General features: G+C 46.5%; 1 protein-coding gene across 6 annotated transcripts in view; it reads right to left on the bottom strand.

The window, feature by feature from the left end:
* The window catches only part of TEAD3 (TEA domain transcription factor 3), an 89613-nt gene extending 81652 nt beyond the window's left edge, over nucleotides 1–7961 (bottom strand). For 2 of the 6 annotated variants that reach the window (XM_081194602.1, XM_081194604.1), the window contains exon 1: nucleotides 7667–7960. The gene's annotated coding sequence lies outside the window, so the exon portion shown is untranslated. Of the gene's footprint in view, nucleotides 1–7666 lie in introns of all 6 variants that reach the window. The other 4 variants (XM_081194603.1, XM_081194606.1, XM_081194601.1 and 1 more) reach the window with 3 other exon arrangements.
* Between the last annotated feature and the right edge of the window lie 11137 nt (nucleotides 7962–19098).

Genomic DNA, 19098 nt, shown 5'->3' with positions numbered 1-19098 from the left:
TGGTGGTGAATGGTGTTCAGCTTGCTCTAGATGGAGTCGCACTCTTCCCAAAGGACCAGGCTCATAGTCTGTAGGTACAACATTGCCATTAGAGGCTCCAGTAATCTCGGCAGTTTCAGTTTATATCCAACTGTGGCCGTACCTGGAGGGAGATCACTTGGCCAAAATTACCCATACTCTTGTAACCCTGTTCATAAGTTACTGCAACACAGTGCTGTCTTTAAAAATGCAGTTCGTCCAGAACATGGCCACAAGATCATTAACAGGGACTGGACTGCCTTGACTGTATTACACCTGTGCCTTGTCAGCTAAACTGGCCCCCTGTCAGCTTCTGAGTCCAATTTAAAGTGCTGGCTTTTACCTTCAAAGCCCCCAACACCTTGGGACCAGGCTAACTGTAAGACCATCACCTCCGATATGCATCCACCAAAACTTCAAAAGCTCTACTCCAGGTGCCACTGCAAATGAAGTGAGACCTGCAATCACCAGAGAGAGGGCCTTTTTCCAGCCCAGAGGAGCTGAGGCAACCCAGCCAAGATGGGTAAGGTATAAATAATAAAAGTTTTCCCTATCTCTAATTACAGAATCTTCCCAGGGAAGCTTTTTTAGCACCAGATTTGTCGTATTTTCACCACCAGTTGTAGGCCTTTATATTCACCCGAACCTTTTAAGTAACTTTGGTAATCTGGATCTAATTTTTTAACCCATTTCTAATCGGATGATGAGTTCTGTTCTGTTGTATTTATGTAGTTTCTGCCCTTTAATGGTTTCGTCTTTTCCTTTGTATTAAAGAGGTTTTTTACTTAATCATTTGATGTTGTGCAAAACTTTGTCTTACTGGATAGCATACAAATGTCATAAGGACCTTCTCAGCAATAGCACCCTCCCTGTGGAATGCCCTCCATTCAGATGTCAAGGAGATAAAGAACTACACAAATTTTAGAAGACCTCTGGAGGCAGCCCTGTATCGGGAAGTTTTTAACATTTGATGCTTTATTATGTTTTTATATATGCTGTAAGCCACCCAGAGTGGCTGGGGAAACCCAGCCAAATGGGCTGGGTATAAATAGTAGTAGTAGTAGTAGTAGTAGTAACAAACAAACAATGAACAAACAAACAAACCTATAAATTTTGGTTGAAGAGCCTGGGATCTCCAGATAGCAACAACAGTAATTTATTTTCCTTCATACTACATCCCTGCACAACATTTACTCATAACATTTATTCTGTTGCCCAGTGTTCCACCATTAGGAGGCAATATCATCAGACTTACCCATCGCATTTCACAGGACTTACTTCTGAGTAAATGCACAAAGCTCAAACTACTAGATATTTCACCATGTTTATCTAATTTCTCTCACCCTACAGTGCCCCTCATTTGATAGCACAAGGCTGTTTAAGATTGCGCATCATACTGCAGACATAGGGAACCTCTGGTGCACATGCCAAATTAAGCCTGGCTCTTAATATTGTTTATTGTTGAGGTTCTCAGCTGCCTTGGGAGCGTTTTCTTTTTTTAACTTAAGGGCAACAATGGCTTGCCGTGGGTAACGAGGTGAGTGTTAAATTATAAGGCTGACCATCTTGAGTGCATGCAGGAACTGCTTGCGGGTTTCCCATAGGCATCTGGTTGGCCACAGTGGGAACTATAAAGGCCTTTGGGCTGATGCAGAAGGGTTCTTCTAACGCCCCTCCAAAATCCTGACAGTTACACCATGGTCCATTACTGCAGAAGGCAGATGACATATGTGAGTGCTTTCAATCATTTTGACAGGAAAAAGAGTCAAATGTCTTTGTCCCCACTCAACAGAGTTAGAAAACTAGAGTGCTCCCAGCACCACAGCTCAGTGACAGAGTATCTGTGTTGTATGTAAAGGTAAAGGGACCCCTGACCATTAGGTCCAGTCGTGACAGACTCTGGGGTTGCAGCGCTCATCTCGCTTTATTGGCCAAGGGAGCCGGCGTACAGCTTCCGGGTCATGTGGCCAGCATGACTAAGCCGCTTCTGGCGAACCACAGCAGTGCACGGAAACGCCGTTTACCTTCCCACCGGAGCGGTACCTATTTATCTACTTGCACTTTGATGTACTTTCGAACTGCTAGGTTGGCAGGAGCAGGGACCGAGCAACGGGAGCTCACCCCGTCGCGGGGATTGGAACCGCCGACCTTCTGATCAGGAAGTCCTAGGCTCTGTGGTTTAACCCACAGCGCCACCCGCGTCCCGTGTTGTATGTAGCAGGTCCCAAATTCAATCCCTGGCATCTCCAAGTAAGGCTGGCAGACCCCCTGTTTGAAATCCTGGAGAGCTGCTATCAGTCAATGTAGACCAGGCATGAAGAATGTCCGGTCTATGGGCCAATCAAGAGGTTGATATATGAACTGTCCCACTCACTAGTCAAAACTGGCTCAAAAAAGTTCCCCATCCTTGGTGCATTCTCAAGCATAAACCGAATTCTTCCAAATGTACTCACCTGCGTCCAATGATGCTGTTTCTAGAGAAACGTTAACTATTCAGACTGTAGATTAAATGGCCTTACTTGCCTAAGGTTAGCCACTTTTCAAAACACATTATTTTATTGGAATTATTCAATTCAATGGATTACAATATATATTTTTTGCATAATACACATCATACATGCCAGTCAATTACAGGAAAAGGTTGCACACCTTTTCACTGGTCCTGGCTCTTGTGTAATATGGCTTGTAGACATGAGCAAGCAACGTGCTTATCTCCATGCTATGAAAAGTGTCACCTGTTAATGTCTGCAAATCAATCTGACATAAGAACTCTGCTGGATCAGACCAAAAGCCCATCTAGACTAGCATCCTGGTTTCACAGTGGTCAATCAGAAGTCTGTGGGAAGTCCACAAGCAGAATATGAGGACAATCTCTTGTTTAATTTTTATTGATGCCTACCCTTACACTTTGCCTATATAGCAGATAAATACTAGTTTTTTTTCTAGTCCATTGGTAGCCCTATACCTGCCTCCGATATCTAGGCCTATCACTGTTCAGCATCCCTGATTAAGGTCCAGTGAACTCAGCATTTCTTCTGGTCCACGGTAACACAGATACACATGGAATTAGATTATATGAACGATGCACCTAAAATATGGAATATGCATTTGGTAAGTGTATGCTGCGGGCAAGGGGAGCCATAATGGCCCCAAATCTCAGGCTAGTAGTATGATTAAAGAAAATACTTTCTGGTCTTAAATATTTTTTATTGTAAACCACATTGATTTTTTTATGAAATAGTGATCTATAAATATTTTTATAAACAAACAAACACACACCTGCAGGGTCACAGGTCCGCAAACCCCTGCCACAAAGGAGCACCAAGTATTTCATATTGTAGACATTGAAGAACAAATCTGCACATGGCCTTTTCTGACCTGTGTTATTACAATGAGACTGTGAAAGGACCTAGTAACCAGCACTCTATGAATCACATCCAAGTAGGATCACTTCATCATGCATCCCACTCAAGAGTTTGCTCGTATGAAGCAAGCCAGGTAACAGCAAGAGGGGAAAGCTCTCATCTGACATGTCTATACAGTCATAGGCGCCAACTCCATGGGGCTTGAGGGAGCCCGAGCCCCCTCAAAAATTCGTTTGGGGGGGCTCTGCCCCCCCAATAATCTCGGGCGCCCCTCCAGCAGAGCGCCACTGCCGCCCCTCCCCCAGCCCAAAATGCACAGGGTCGGGCTGCATGCCTCCTGCCCTCCCTCCCGAGCAAAAGCTCCACCCAATTTCCTTCGGAGCTGATTAATAGGCGCAGCACGCTCTCCCCTATTCGCTCACGAGGAGGCGGCACCACTTTATTTGCATATTCATGAGCTTATTTATTATTCATGAACTTTCCCGGGCCCCCCCCCCCAATATTTTTTATAAGTCCGCGTCCCTGTATACATTATTCCCAAACACAGCAAAAGTAGGGGAGAAGACTCCAGATCCTTGGCACATCCAGTCTCTGCTCTCTACTGAAAGTGCAATTAGGGATAGTCGGTTACTGTCAATAGGACTGGTGGTTTCTATAAGACAAGCACAGGTCTCACAAGGAAACTGGACCAAGAGCTGTCAAACTTGTTTCACAAAATGTATCAGATTGTGACAATTGCCATTACTTCTAGCTCAGTTTGAAGTCAGACTTCTAGGCAAAAATCACACGGTCCCTGGCAGTTTAAAATGGTTGTGTCTTACATTTGGGGATGCTGAAGACCAAAACCCTACATCTGCCTGAAAGTAGGTTTAGCACAAGCATGTAGGCTGCCAAAGAAACCAGTCGCTTTGCTCCTCCTCCTCCTCTGATGCACTGTGTAAACTAAGTCATGATTTGGCTTAGCACATTGTCTGAACGGGGACTCATGGTTTGTCTCACTGTAGACAAACCACAAGCTGTAACTAAGATTTGTACTTTGGTTTACAGCTTGTTGCTCTTCTGCAGGAGAGAGACAATAAGTATTCTGCCTTTGAAAATATTAAAGCTAGCAGCTATTTGACTCCCTTTCTGTAACTGGAATATTAATAAAGTGGAAATAAGTTTTAAATGGTGCAGCGGGCATGTAAACTACCAAACACCAACTATCGCCTATCAAAATATACAGCAACTTGTCTACAGTACCATTTTAATGTGTTTTAACTTCCAAGTTTAAGCAATACTTTTAATCATGTGTTGAGTAAAGTGATGTAAAAACTTTCTAACCGAAGCTATAAATCTTATAATATGAAAGCCAATATGTCTGCAAAATTAAAATGGTGTAGTGAAATTATGGTTTCACATCCAAGAATTTCACAGCTTGAAAAGTTTGTTTTCTTACCAAAAGGTAGGAAGTTTGGGCTTAAGTTTAGTAAGATTTACAGTCACTTCTTTAGGTTCAAAATTGGATTTGAAACTTGCTAATGTGGGAAGTCAGTGGATTTCAGATCCCCACGACACATACGTAGTTTCAACACCAGTGTTAACCCTCCATAAAGAGAACATTTCTGGAGACACAGAGACCCACAGGCATGCATATCATTATGAAGTCTCCAACTGACCTTTTATGACTAGACCTTCAGCCTTATATAAATAAGAAAGTATGGAGAAGCTATAAATGACCCAATAATCACCATCTTGCCTTGCATGTTAATATACAGACACTTCTAAGGTTGAAGAGCAGGGCTACAAAGGCAGCACACAGCAGTTGTTGGTGCTAAATGTAATTACTTTGAAACAAAAGGGAGGGAACTTCAAACTTGTTCTTAGGAGGTTTGGGGTGGGTGATATCCAGTAAAAACTGAGAATAGCTCTTTTCTGCTTCCATAATACAAATACATAATAATAAACCATAATATTTCTAGAACAACACAGCAGCCTAATGGCTTTCTGGAAATGAAATATGTCACTCCGAGTTTACTAGTAAACATTTGGAGGATATCCGCTGGAACTGTGATTGCAATTATTAAGCACTCACTCAAATCAATATATTACAGCATAATCCTAAATACGTTTATTCAGAAGAAATTCCTGTTATTTTCAGTGGGGCTTACTCCCAGATAAGTGTGTATACTGTTTGAGTATACCCATAGGAAATTTGCACTGATTTGTGAGGACATTGGGGTACATGCAATTATACTTGGCTGTATGTCTTGCTCACAATCACCATGGGAAAGTTGAAACCTTGCCCACAATCCCTTGCCTCAGTTTCCCAGGACAGGTAAGCGCCTACCCCATACCTAAAAGCAAGTAAAAGCCCTATTATCATTATGTTTCATCATGGCACAAACTTCACAGCTTAAACAGCTTAAAAGACAATGGTGGAACAATCTCCCCAAAGCAGCATGTCTTTATTTGGGAGGTTATATTTCATGCAGTAGCATACAGTGCAACCCAGGTGCTGTTTTCGAGATAGCTATTCCCTTGAACGGTGTGAGCTCTTGCATGTCTAGGCCTGCAGGACCAACCATACATCCAGCCCTGCAGAGCCATGACCAAACAGCAACCTGCCTGCAAGGCCTCACCATCAGAAAGTGGCCTGGAGTACAAAGTGCCTTCCTCTTAGAAGTCCCATATACAAGAGCTCCTCAATAATGCTTTGCCTTATTCACAAGAGGCTATGTATATGACCTAGAAGAAACTCTCCAGTTTCCCTCATTAATGTTCTCCTGCACATCCATAAGAACTCTACAAAGAACAGGCAAGCGGCAGCCTCCAATACATTGCAGCCATTGAGAAAACTATTAAATGGAAGGGAGAAAGGCCTGACACAGTCCGCTTGCCCTGGTGCAACAACCAAAATACCATGGATTATGACAGACAATAGGAAACCCTCAAGAGACCTCTCTTTTTAGTTCTTTGCCCTCTGATCTCACAGCTTCCCTATTTCTTTGTTAAACCATTAACACTGTAGGTCAGCTGCCCAGAACTAATCAGTCAGAACTGGATCCCCTGTTATGACTGATATAGGGTGGATATTTAACACACTGGTCAAGCCCATCCCATCTTGGGTTTTCAATATTAACACAGTTGTCATATCCTCTCCCTTCCCCGCTCCCCAGTTAAATTGCTCGTCCTTCTCCTCACCCTCCCCTTCTCTCTCACACACACATCAGTACTATAAACTTCCAAATGTAACTTTCCGCAATACAACATAAATCTACACATACAACGAATCTACCAAAGCATTTGTTTTTACGCACGTGACCAACGAGTGAGAAACACAGCATTACGCACATAACACACACAAAGGTAATTAATTGAGGAAATGTGTTTGTGCAATCCATGAGTTGTCAACACAGCGGCCCTATGGCCTAGGTTCAAGCTGGCGATAGATACAGGCACAAATCCTGCTTCAAAAGACTTCCTCTTGGATGTTAATAAATAATATGAATATTATAAGATTTTTAAAAACTCACAACATCCGTAAGAGCAACACTGTGATACCCGAGAGACCAGAAAGATTATATAACCTATTTTTATACAGAGATATATGCTCCATTCTAGTTATCAATATACAGTCTGGATCATACACACGAAAGCCCTTTTGGCAGACGGACAGGCTCTGATTACAACCAACTGGGACGGACAAAGCATAACGATATATAAGGAGGAAATTAATCCAGCTCTGTTACAGGCCACGGACTTCAAAACTTGAAACGGAGCAGGAACCATGACTCGACGTCAGGCATCTCTGAGTGTACCCCCAAAAGGACAGTGTAGGATTTGTTGTTTTTCTTTTTTCTTTTAAGGGTTTGGAGCTCCCAGCAAAGCGGGCTCTGAGAGCAGGGAAACTTGCCCCCAAGGAAAGAGTAGCAGCCCAAGACAGGCTCCATAGACATAAACTGGTGGATACAATGTTCTTTCCCAGAGGAAAACCGCAACAAGGCATGGCTGAAACCCGGGGGGGGGGGCAAGGGGGTAAAAAGAAAATGGGCTCCCCCCCTTCAACTTTTCTCTTCCTAGCGTGACCAATTCCATGGGCGGGAGAGAGGGGGGGTCACGGTTTGGGTCTGGGGGTGGATAAATATGGGAAGGGGCAGGGGGCGGGGAAACTCCCCCCGCAGCCCGGGACATCTGTGTAGGAAAAGGGGGGCGCAATAGAGACGAATCCTCTCCTTCCTCTCCCGGAGAGTTTCCAAGGCCGGGATGGGAGCGCTCGCCCGCCCGCTTGCTTGCTTACTTACTCCGTGCTCCGTCCGGGGAAGGGTGGGTGGTGGTCCCGCCGGTGCAGCCGCTTGAGGCTCTGGATCGTTTGGGTGAGGTGGGGGGAGAAGGTGACAGGGCAGCAGGAAGGGGGGGGGAGGCGCGGCTGGCTGGCTGGCTGAGGAATCCGCCGCGCACCGAAAGGAGCTCTAGCCGGGCGCCGAGCAAGAGCGACGGGAAAGTTTGTGCGAAGGAGGGAGGAGCAGAAACTTGGAAAGGGAGAGAAAGAAGGAGGGAGGGAAGGAAGGAGAGCAGGAGCCGCCAGCCCCCGCCCTTCTCGCCGATGGACAGCCTCCTCCTCCTCCCGCGACCATCTCTGGGGGAGGAGACCTGAGGAAGAGGGTCGTCCCCCCACCCCGCGCCTTCTCTTTCTCGGGGGGGGGGAGGAGTTTTTCTGCCGGAGGCAGGACGGGAGGGAGGCTGGGAGGAAACTGGATGCGTTTACTGGAAAAGGCTGGATCACTAGGGCCAACCACCTTCTTCTAATAAAGAGGGGGGGGGGAGTCTGTTTGCAAGGGGGAATCATGTCCGGTGGGTACATAAGGCGGAGTGGACTTCGTGGTCAAATGTTGAATGGGGCCCCAAAGTTATCTTTCTTCCCTTGAGGGAGTAATGCATGGCTTGAGACAGAGCGTTTGACTTCAGCCGCGAAGCTCCAGGTTCAAATCCCGCCTTCGCTAGGAAGTTCAGCGTGTGACCCTTCAGACTGACACTTAAACAAATGTTGGGATGCGGGACGGCGGGGTGGGGAGTGGAGAGAGAGCAAGCTACACTATACACACTCAGGACCGAGTTCCTTGCAGGGAGGCTCGGCTCTAAAATGTCCTTTTTAAAAAACGGGAGAGAGATCTAGGCCTACTTTTGAATGTAGCAACAGGCGCATTTGCGCAGCACTCCAAGGCGAGTTTGCTTTCCTTGTTAGCATGCATGGGATTTGGAGGCTGCAGGTTTGGAGAACTTGGTTTTGTTTTTACTCTTGCGTGAGAGGAAGCCGTGGGATGAATGGTCTCTTTGGGGTAACTGACAGCAACTTTTCCAGAAGGGATGAGCTGCAGTTGTGGGGGCGCCCGCCTGCCCCCTCTCCCAGGCGCAGCCCAGAGGAACGCCTGAGCGCGGAGGTCGTCCTGGGCAGGCAGAACCTGTCTGCGAACAGGTTGGGCGGGTGGCGACCGCCTCGTCTCTCCTTCAGCCCCGGGCAAGGAGTGGCAGGGAGAGCGCAGGGGGGCTAAGCGACCCGCCCGCCTGCGTCGGGGGCGGGCGGAGGCCCGGCTGCACTGGGAGTCGCCCTCCGCTGGAGGAGGCGCGTTGCCGGATCTCCGACCAGCAGCCCCTCCTGCCCTGAAATCTCAGCCTCAGCGCTCGGCTGCTGACGTCACGGGCGGAGGAGCGGCCTTCTCGCTTCCCCAGCCGACCATAGCGGCTCCTCCGCCGAGCCTCCCGCTGCAGCGACTCCTAGGGGTCACGGGGCGCAAAGGGCGCCGCTCCCTCGGAACCGCTCGATTGCAAACCGACCAAGCCGCAGTCGGCAATAGAGGAAGTCGGTCAGACTTTTCAAATCTTATTTTCTTCCTCTCTTCGCCAAGGGGCGGGCTGCAGGAAACGGATCCGACATGGGGTGGGGTGGAGGGGGAAACAAAATCTCCTCGCTCGCGCGCTCCTGCTTCAGCGGCCGCCCGGCCCTTTTTCAAACGAGCGAAAAAACGCGGGTTATAAAACGCAGAGGCTTAGGAAGCGATGCGGAATTTGCGGCACGCGTGCAAATGCAATCGGTTGAATGGGGCATTTTATAAGGATTCTGGAGAACAGTCGTGCTTGGAAGAGTCGCTTTTGAAGTACTGCATTTGAGCACGAAAAAGAGGTGTCGCCACCTTGCTTTTTTGTCCGTGTTTCTCATTACTTCCCAGCCCGTGATCTTTCCACCCTCAAGTGTCCCAGAGTCTCCTGCGCTCTCCTTGCACACCTCTGCCCGTTCTCGGTTCCAGACCCTCAGCCCGAAATGCATCTAGCCAATGCATCCCCCCGCTTCCTTGACACATCGCTTCATAAAACCCATTGATGAGTTCTATGGAAGGCCATAGCTGACTGGAGTCTGGACGCCTCCCTCGGGAATATTGCAAACCGCTTCCCCTGAACGACCAACTTTTATAAACAAAAACAGTTTGTCTTTCCCCTACAAGTCCTTTTATTTGTGGAGGCAGAAGGAAAGGCAAGCAACTAATACTAGTATTCTTCCCACCTGCTCCATAAGAAGTAGATCATACGCATACCCTCCAACATTTCTCCTATGAAAATATGGGTGTTCTAGTCAATAATAATAATTCTACTATTTATAGCCCCCCTCCCCATCTGACTGGGTTGCCCCAACCACTTTGGCCAGCTTCCAACATATATAAAAACATAATAAAACATCTCTGCTTATCTTCCACCTTTGGAAATTCAGTTTGCTTGGAGAGGCGTCTCTTTTGCTTATGTTATGTTTTAACTCTTGGAACAGGATCCTTCCTTGCAATGCTACTCAGACCTCTTCAGGGGCAGAGATCGCAAATGGAGATTTATATGGGACATCTTCACCATCTCCTACCGGTTCAGAGGCCTTCCCCTAGTCAAGAGTCACCTCAGTGATATTGATGGGTAATAGATTAAGGATAAAGGATGCACAATCAACATGTGGAACTTGTACAATGATCTAAGGCAGTGTTTCCCAACCTTTTTTGGGCAAAGGCACACTTGTTTGATGAAAAAAATCTCGAGGCACACCACCATTACAGCCCCGTGACGTCAGCGCGCAGTGTCACGCCGGGAGGGACGCACGAAAGTGTAAGTTTCAATTTTTTTCCCTCCCCTCCTGTGTAAAGGGGAATGCACTCTGCTAAGTAAAGGCACTTGCCACAGCAGCGTCAACGTCACAGCACCCACCGGCACCCAAGAGAGAAGGGGTCTCAGCAGCCCTTTTGCCAGGAAGAGGAGCAAGAACGAGAGGAGGAGGAGGAAGAGGAAGAGAGTCCCCTCCAAAAAAACATTCTCCTTTTGATCTTCCTTATTTGCAATTCCTCATTGCAAAACAGCGGTTGATATACAGCTGATTTTTTTGTTATTACAGTCCCCACCCCCTCACCTAGAAAAACACCACCTGTCAATTTTATTATTATTATCATTATTATTATTATCATTATTATTATTCCCCGCCACTCTGGGAGGCTGAAGCCCTTTAAGGCTTCCTTCTGTCCACTCTCTGTGAATTACCTGCCCGGAGCGGGTTTCGGGGGGGGGCGCTGCTGCCGGTGTCCTCCCCGTCGAGTCTCGCCTTGCCCGGCGCATGGCGGCCGCCCTTTCCCACACTCTGCCGGCTGCGCTGCCAAGCCCCGCGGCTTGGCCTGTCAGCGTTACCGGGCTCGGCGGGCGGTAATTCCCGAAGAAAGCCGGCGGCGCTTGAAGAGCTGGCAAGCCCCCATTTGCATGTCTGTTTTCCGCAGCCCTTGGAGAGGATTAAGTTCCCTCCTTCCTGCCGGGGAACCTCCAAGCTTTGGGGGTGGGGGGGAGGAGGCAGCAAAGCGAGGCAGGAAGGAGAGCGCGGCTTGGCTCCTCGCCGCCGCCGCCCCGCCTCTCGCCGCCGGACTCGCCCGCCTCCCTCCAGGCAACATCTCGCGGCACACTAGTGTGCCGCGGAACAGTGGTTGGGAAACACTGATCTAAGGTGTGCTCACTTAGCACCCCACATGAGGGGCAGCAGGATCACACCCACTGGTCATACCACACTGCCATACTAACTGGTCCAGACCCATGGCAGCTGCACATATGCATGCATATGTAAGGGCTGCTTCATGCAGGTAGTTCTGTTTGCACCTGGGGTCCTTCACACTAACACCAAATGTGAAGCCACTGATTACACTGGGATAGGGGGGGCATGGCCAGCATGTACATTCCTCTGCCCTTCATGCATGTGATGATTGCATGGGTGGGTGTTGTGTTTGAATGCCCCATTAGTAACAGTCACTGGTTAGATAGAGGCTTTAAAAAGTTGTCTGCTCCAGGCCCCTGTCACTCACGGATCATCTCCTTTTAAACTTCAACCCATTACCCATTTAGGACATGGGTGGTGCTATGGTCTAAACCACTGAGCCTCTTGGGCTTGCCGATCGGAAGGTTGGGGGTTCGAATCCCTGCAACGGGGTAAGCTCCCATTGTTCTGTCCTAGCTCCTGCCAACCTAGCAGTTCGAAAGCATCCCATTGCAAGTAGATAAATAGGTACCGCTGAGGCGGGAAGGTAAACGGCGCTTCCTTTCGCTCTGGTTTCCGTTACGGTGTTCTGTTGTGCCAGAAGCGGTTTAGTCATGCTGGCCGCATGATCCGGAAAGCTGTCTGTGAACAAATGCTGGCTCGATTGGCCTCAAAACAAGATGAGCGCCGCAACCCCATAGTCGCCTTTGACTGGACTTAACTGTCCAGGGGTTCTTTACCTCTTTCTTACCTTACCATTACCTATTTAATTTTGGAATAAGATCCACTGAGTATTTACTCCTGAGGACTGCATGGTTAAAGGCACATTTCAGGTACAGGTTTTGATGTTGCTTTGGGTCAACGCTCTTTTCAGAGATCCATTTTACTTAATGGCTGCTGCTCTTTTTTCCCTTGCATTTTCAGGATCAGCTGTTTCCATTTCCAAATTATAAAATAAAAGAGCTGTATTTAATAATGCTATAAATAATATTTCCATATAGCTGCTATATCCTAGTCAAAAAATAACTACAACTCTATAGAACTAAGTACTTTCCCCTGAATAAAGGTAAAGGGACCCCTGACCATTAGGTCCAGCTGCGGACGACTCTGGGGTTGCGGCGCTCATCTCATTCTATAGGCCGAGGGAACCGGTGTTTGTCTGCAGACAGCTTCCAGGTCTTGTGGCCAACATGACTAAGCCACTTCTGGCGAACCAGAGCAGCGCAAGGAAACGCCATTGACCTTCCCGCCAGAGCAGTACCTATTTATCTACTTGCACTTGATGTGCTTTCAAACTGCTAGGTGAGCAGGAGCTGCGATTGAGCAACGGCAGCTCACCCCGTCACGGGGATTCTGATCGGCAAGCCCTAGGCTCTGTGGTTTAGACCACAGCGCCACCCGCATCCCTAGTTCCCCTGAATAGTTCAAATAATTTCTTTTAAAAACTGTTTACTGGATGTAAAACGCCCTTAAATTCACAGAGACAAAATTCATGATGTAATGCCAGTAAAGGATCCCTCTCCCTACTAAAAAAAGGTTGAGATTAGTTATTTCTAAGTCTGTCTGCATCTGTTTCCAAACTATATCATTTTACTGTGATCTGTTATAAATGATGCAGTCAGTTCAAAATGCCCTAATCACCTTTCTAATCAATGCCAAAAGCCAGGGTAAAGAGGTGCATCTTCAGTATTCGCCAAAAGCTGCCGTATATAGTGAAGGCGCCAGATGTCTCCCAGGCCGCCCCCCCCCCCGAGCTTCTGAGGGCAGTGGAACAACCAAGAGGGTTGTTGGTTGTTGTTAGCGGATGAGATGGTCTGTAGGGAAAGAGGTGGTCTTTCATATATTTGGGGACTGAGTCCTTCAGGGCTGGAATGAGCAAGGCTAAAAGCTGCAAAGGTCTGTCTGATCAGGAATACAGAAGTTGAGGGGGAAGAAACAGCAAGGCTAGGTGCTGGCAAGCAGGAGAGGTTAGGGGGAAGAAAAAAAGAGTCGGATGACGCTGGGAGGAGGCAGCAATAACTATTTCTCTGCTCTTTTCCCTCTAGTTTGCTATTATCGTTATGTGATTCAGGGTAAAAATTAGGGACTGAGGACTCATCAGGTTGATCAGTCAGTATATGCTATCCCTGTGCAGTTTAAGTCCGTTTTCAAAGACAATTGCGAATTCCTCCTCTTTTTATTTTAATAGGGCAAATGTGTGCTCTGGCTCAGAAGAGGCAGAAGTATTACAGCCTTAAGGACGCTAAATGTGAAGAAGTTCATGCAACAGCAGAGCAGTGCTGGTGAGGGGCAGGAGGTGTGTTGCATACACCAGTTGTTTTTACGGTTAGATTTATGTTCCTGGGACAGTCCATCAGGGGAGCTCTCGGCCCCTAAAGCAATAAATAAAATGACCCCAAATGACACAGGCCAGGGTGGGGGAGTTGTGTCAATCATCATCACCCTTCATAGAACAGGCAGGATCCATTAGGTGCTCCTTTGGAATGGGAGATTACATTCTAAACGGCAGTCATAATTGCACACAACTGCTGCATTATTTGGGAAAGGATCGCCTATTTTCCCAAGTGCAAATTAGTGTGCTTTGAATGCCTAGAAAATGCAAATCGCCCAGAAAGAGAAGTGCTAGCTTGAGGGAAGACCTCAAAATCACATGCAACAAATGAGTAACAACCAGTTAGGTGTTTTTTTATTCTGGACTCCCATGGTCAAATGGAGGTCCCCTGCATTAGAAGGTGATGCGTATTACTTCCCTTACTTCAGCTGGGTAAGCCAGCCCAACTGTGTATAGAGGCCCTCCGGCCCCTCTTTTTGCTGATGTCTACCCCAAAGTCCTGCCCTGATGACACCACTTTTGTTATTATATGCAAAGGAAATTGTGCCACCTGAGCTCCCTCAATGCACCTTAGTATGTGGAAACATGGTGTTTCCACATGTCTAACATGGTATTTATGTTGAAGCCTTTCATCAAGGGAGGGGGCCCTCCAGGGGCTGGCAGTCTTCATCTCCCAGCATCCCTGACCATTGGCCATGCTGGCTGGGTGTGATAGGAGCTGAAGTCTATCAACAACGGGGGGGGGGCACAGGTTCTCCATCCCTGACTTATTCCTCATGGGAAATAGGGAAAGGAAAGAGAACTTGGAAGCCAGTGCCTTTGAGGCCCTTGCAAAAATAGGGATGGCAAGGCAGCAATGAGTGGGCGAAGGAGAGGGAGTGGTAAGGTGTGAGATGTAGACACAACAAGGTCAAAAAAGAAATTAGGTCAGAGCTGTTGTCAGTGTGAAGGGTTATTGTACAGAACTTCTTGTCCGCCACTTACAAACCATTGTGATTAAGTGGTGTATGAATGGCTGAAATAAAGAACAGGCATGGACAGAATGGACTGTAACAGAGAAGGGGAACTATGGCCCTTCAGGCATGGGTTGGACTATAACTCCCATCATCCTTGACCTTTGGGCCAACCTGGCTGGGCTTGATGGAAACTCATTCAGCAGCATATGGAAGGCCATGAGTTTCACATCAGTGGACTGGAACCCTAGGTAGCAATGTCAACACTAGATAATTTTAAAACAACATTTGGGTTTTCTCATTTTTCAGTCTTGGTTGATCGATAACATTTATAAGTTCACCCTTCATCAAAAGGTCCCATAAGGCAAGGTGAGGTGGTGCACGTCCAACTCCTGCGCTTGTTGGCCACTGCCTCCTCCTCCAGTGTGTGCCTGCACACCCTTCTCATTGCTTTCTGGTTTTGATGCACCCCCCCCCCCAATTTTCCTTCTGCAAATTGTTCTCTTTGCTGGCCTGCATTCCCTTTCCTCCCTCCACCTCTCAGGAGTCATGTCAGTTTTCTGTGATGCAGCACATGGGATATCCAATGACACCAAAGTAGGCTTCTCCCCTGACAGTCTGCTCAGCTCCTCCCTGGGATCTGAGTCACTTGTCCCCCAGCCCACTGAGCCTCTTCTCAGAGTCCAGTTCTGGCACTTCCCCATTTTCCTCCTCTGCTTCAGACCAGTCCTGCCAAGATGTCTCCATTTCAATCATGACCCAAAAAAATGAGCATCCCAATTTGGATCACCCGGATGTTGGAGGGTATGACATAGGACTCCTTCCCACACTTGCTGAATGGTGCAGTTAGCAGGAAGCATAGCCAGTGGGGTCAGTAGGGATGGCCAAAGCTAGCTTAGGGGACTCTGTAGCTCCGTCACATATGAGGGGATTTATCTAAAACCCCTTAGTATTAATTTCCTTGAAAAACAAATAAACACTGGTTGAAGCTGCACATGTGAAAATGTGTGTGTGTGTGTGTGTAAGAGAGAGAGAGAGAGAGAGAGAGAGAGAGAGAGAGAGAGAGAGAGAGAGAGAGAATGAAATGGATTAGGCTGTTAGCAACAACAGAATTGAACAAGGTTTAGTTAGTTGGGTTGAACCCAAAAGCCATTAGCCTGCCATTAGCTCAACCTTATGCAGAAAGAGTGGGCTGAAAGTGTTGTAATAACAGGCCTTCTGGTGACAGTAGCAGGACTCATCTGTTTCTCACTGATCCAGAAACACCACCCAGGCATCCTATTCCTGTCCATTTCATGTCCACAGAGACAGGTTCTGGGAGTGGGATAATGCAACAACTTCCTAATTTCTTTTTTTTTAAATCAAATGTGTGGCATGTTAGGGATGTGGTATTATACCATGTGTACATGTCACTTGAATATGTCACCAGTTGGGACTTTGTGCCACTTGCCCAAACAGTGAAACTGTCAACTATGCAAGTACATATGTTGTACATATATGGAATTTATGTTGTGTAAAGCAACCCAAAGTTGAAATCGCATGCAAGCTCGGTTGTTTGCTCTCCAGCTTGAGAAGTGTAAATGTGTGAAACCTCTGGAGGTGATGAAAAAGTTGGCTTTGACTGAGTTGAGTTGGCTTTGATTGAGATAAAAACATTAATCACATCAGTTGGTCAGTGCCCAGTCACCATCCTTTCAAATTTAAGATAATTGTGCTGCATGGAAACAACCTCAAAGCATTTGTGAAGCTGACATGATACATGTTTTCTTATGTTACGGAGAATTGGGAAACAGTGCTTTAGAACAGGGGTGGGGAATATGTGGCCCTCCAATGTTGTTGAAGCCCTACTCCCATCGACCCCAGCCAGCATGACCAATGGTCAGAGATAATGGAAGCTGGATTCCAACCAGATCTAGAGGATTGTTCCTGCTTTAGATGATAGAATAGAATAGAATAGAATAGAATAGCCACAAAACTGGACCCAGTTGTTGATAATCACTTCTTTCATATTATACATATTCATTTAATAAGAACACACAGAATGGCTATGCCAGATTTCCAGTCATTGCAGAGAATGAAGTGGTGCTAACTATAGTAGAAGCCAGAGGAATCAGATTTCATTTTTGTTTCCTAAGCTTTCCTCTTTAAGTCAGTAATTTCACTGAGTAATACAGTGCATACATCTTACTGTTTCCCTTCTTGAAGAATTACCCAGGGATGCAATATCTTGGGTTTATTTCCCAGTCTAAATGCTGTCCCAGTGAGAGATGGGTAGGAACTCGTGCGAAAACCATTTTGTTGTTTTAATCAGTTGAATGTCCTGTTTTCTTTACAGAGGTATTTGGTTAAATTGAACATTCTAATAATCCTTACTGCTGTTCACTTTTGTTTGTTTTATGATAGAGTCATTAATCTGTTTATGATATTTATTGGACCTGTTTTTATGGATTCTTCTCTCTGTCTGTGTGTGTGTGTGCGCGCGCGCGCGCGTGTGTGCGTGCGCATGTGTGTAATTTCATTGTTCCCTGCTGTGGAATTGAAATATTCAATGAAGAGTGAGCTATAAATACTAGCACTACCACCACAAATACTACTGCTGCTGCTGCTGCTGCTACTACTGCTACGACTATTAAATGCACTGAACAGACCTAACAGTGAGCATGGTGCTTGACAATGATTGTCCTTCTTGTTGACATCCCTGTCCAACTCCTCTTGCTTGACATATTCCTGGCTAACTCATGAGGCACTCTGTGTTTCATTTTGCCTTAATTCCTGCCATGTAGGAAGCAGCAGGAGAATAGCAGGAAGTTGCAAGAGTCAGATACTGAGAAGAGGAAGGGCACTGGCACAGACTCTTGGACAGACCAATATAGCTCTACTGTACAACCAGAAGCTCTGAACACCGAATGACAGTAAAAGGTTGGCTCTGAGTTCCTGTCACTTTTCCTTGCAAAAGTAGGAGACTGCTACCTCCTTTCTTACATACCCTCACCTCCCACTTCGGTTCCTCTTTTCATAAACAAAGCCTATCCTTTGATGGCTGCTTATAAATTCAGGGGTAGTAGACACTACAGAAGAAAAAACTGTGTGTGTGTCATCCTAGGATAAGGGTCTCCTTGCCCTTCTTGCCTGTTTTGTCATGCAGATTTATCCTCTGGCTTCCGGCAACAGTGGCCTTAGGCTGCTGGGAGTTGAGAAATTCCCATCTATATTGCAAATGAGAAGCAGGAGGTAGCCAGAGATGGTGGTTCTGAGATCAGGTGCATGGTGGAGTGGGTTGCTAGAAAAACAATTTCTTCTAATCCATCCTGTTGTTTGGGGAGGCATTCAGAAATGAGAGTGTGCCAATGGTTTTGCCCCTGTTGAGGCTATATTTCTGAGGGAAGCTAAGCAGGATTAGGCCGAGGCGTTTCTTGGTTGGAGGAGGCCATCAAGGGAAGAAAGCATCAATGGGAAGGCCACACTGTTGCAGGAAGTGCTTGGTGGCAGTGACTCAGAAGGTGTGGTGCTCTTCTTTGTGAGTCACTTTGTGACACTTTGCAAGAGTATCGATGAGGGCTTTGATGATTTTTTCCCAGAAGTTGCTGGGAGGATACATGTCCTCATGGGGGTTCCTATGATGGTTTTATTTATGAATGGATGTGCTTCAATTTGGTTAGGATGCTGGAGTGGTTTAAGTACCTTCAAGCCTTATTTTTTTCTGGGTTTCAGTTGGACAGTGAGAGCCTTTACTTCCTGTCCTTATGCCTTTGTGTGGTGTTAATTGTGGGATGGCAGATGTCTTCTAAGCCATGATGAATCATCCAAGTAGGTGTGGAAGGAAGGTTGAAAGATGTTTTGTACATGTGAGCTGTAATTAATTGTTATTGTTAGTCTTATTAATTGCCAAAAGGAAGACACCTAGCAGGCAGAGCCTTGAAGGTTTCTGACATCTTTCCCCCTCCCCCTCCATCTTTAATATGGATCCAGTGTTGTAATAATTTACAATAGCTAAGCAACTCCAGAATTAGCACTTTCCCAACCATGCTGGAAAATAGGAAGACAGATAGTGAGGGGGGAGGGACCCCGCTGCGCCTACAGCACAGCTACTGTATATCTATGTTGTTTTCCTCCACTGGACTCTTAATCTTTCCATAATGTGTCTAGTCTGATATAACCTAAGAGTGTAAAGCAGGTAAGATGATGTAAACCTAAAGAAAAAGCAATCAGGCTGTACAGAATAAGTTGAACTCGAGAAGTTCTGATTCAAGAGGAAGACAAAAGGAAACTGCTTATACACAGCCAACAGAGCTCTAGATACAATAGGACTAATTTGGTTTACCCATTGGGAAATTAGGTTTACCTACATAGGTGCTTTATCATAGACAACACTTACCGGTACACTTTTTAAAAATCCCTCTCCTAAACTTT

Source organism: Podarcis bocagei, assembly GCF_964188305.1.
Source record: "Podarcis bocagei genome assembly, chromosome: 5".
Classification (NCBI taxonomy): domain Eukaryota; kingdom Metazoa; phylum Chordata; class Lepidosauria; order Squamata; family Lacertidae; genus Podarcis; species Podarcis bocagei.
Note: the sequence above shows the minus strand (reverse complement) of the source record. Positions and strands in the feature narration are given on the sequence as shown.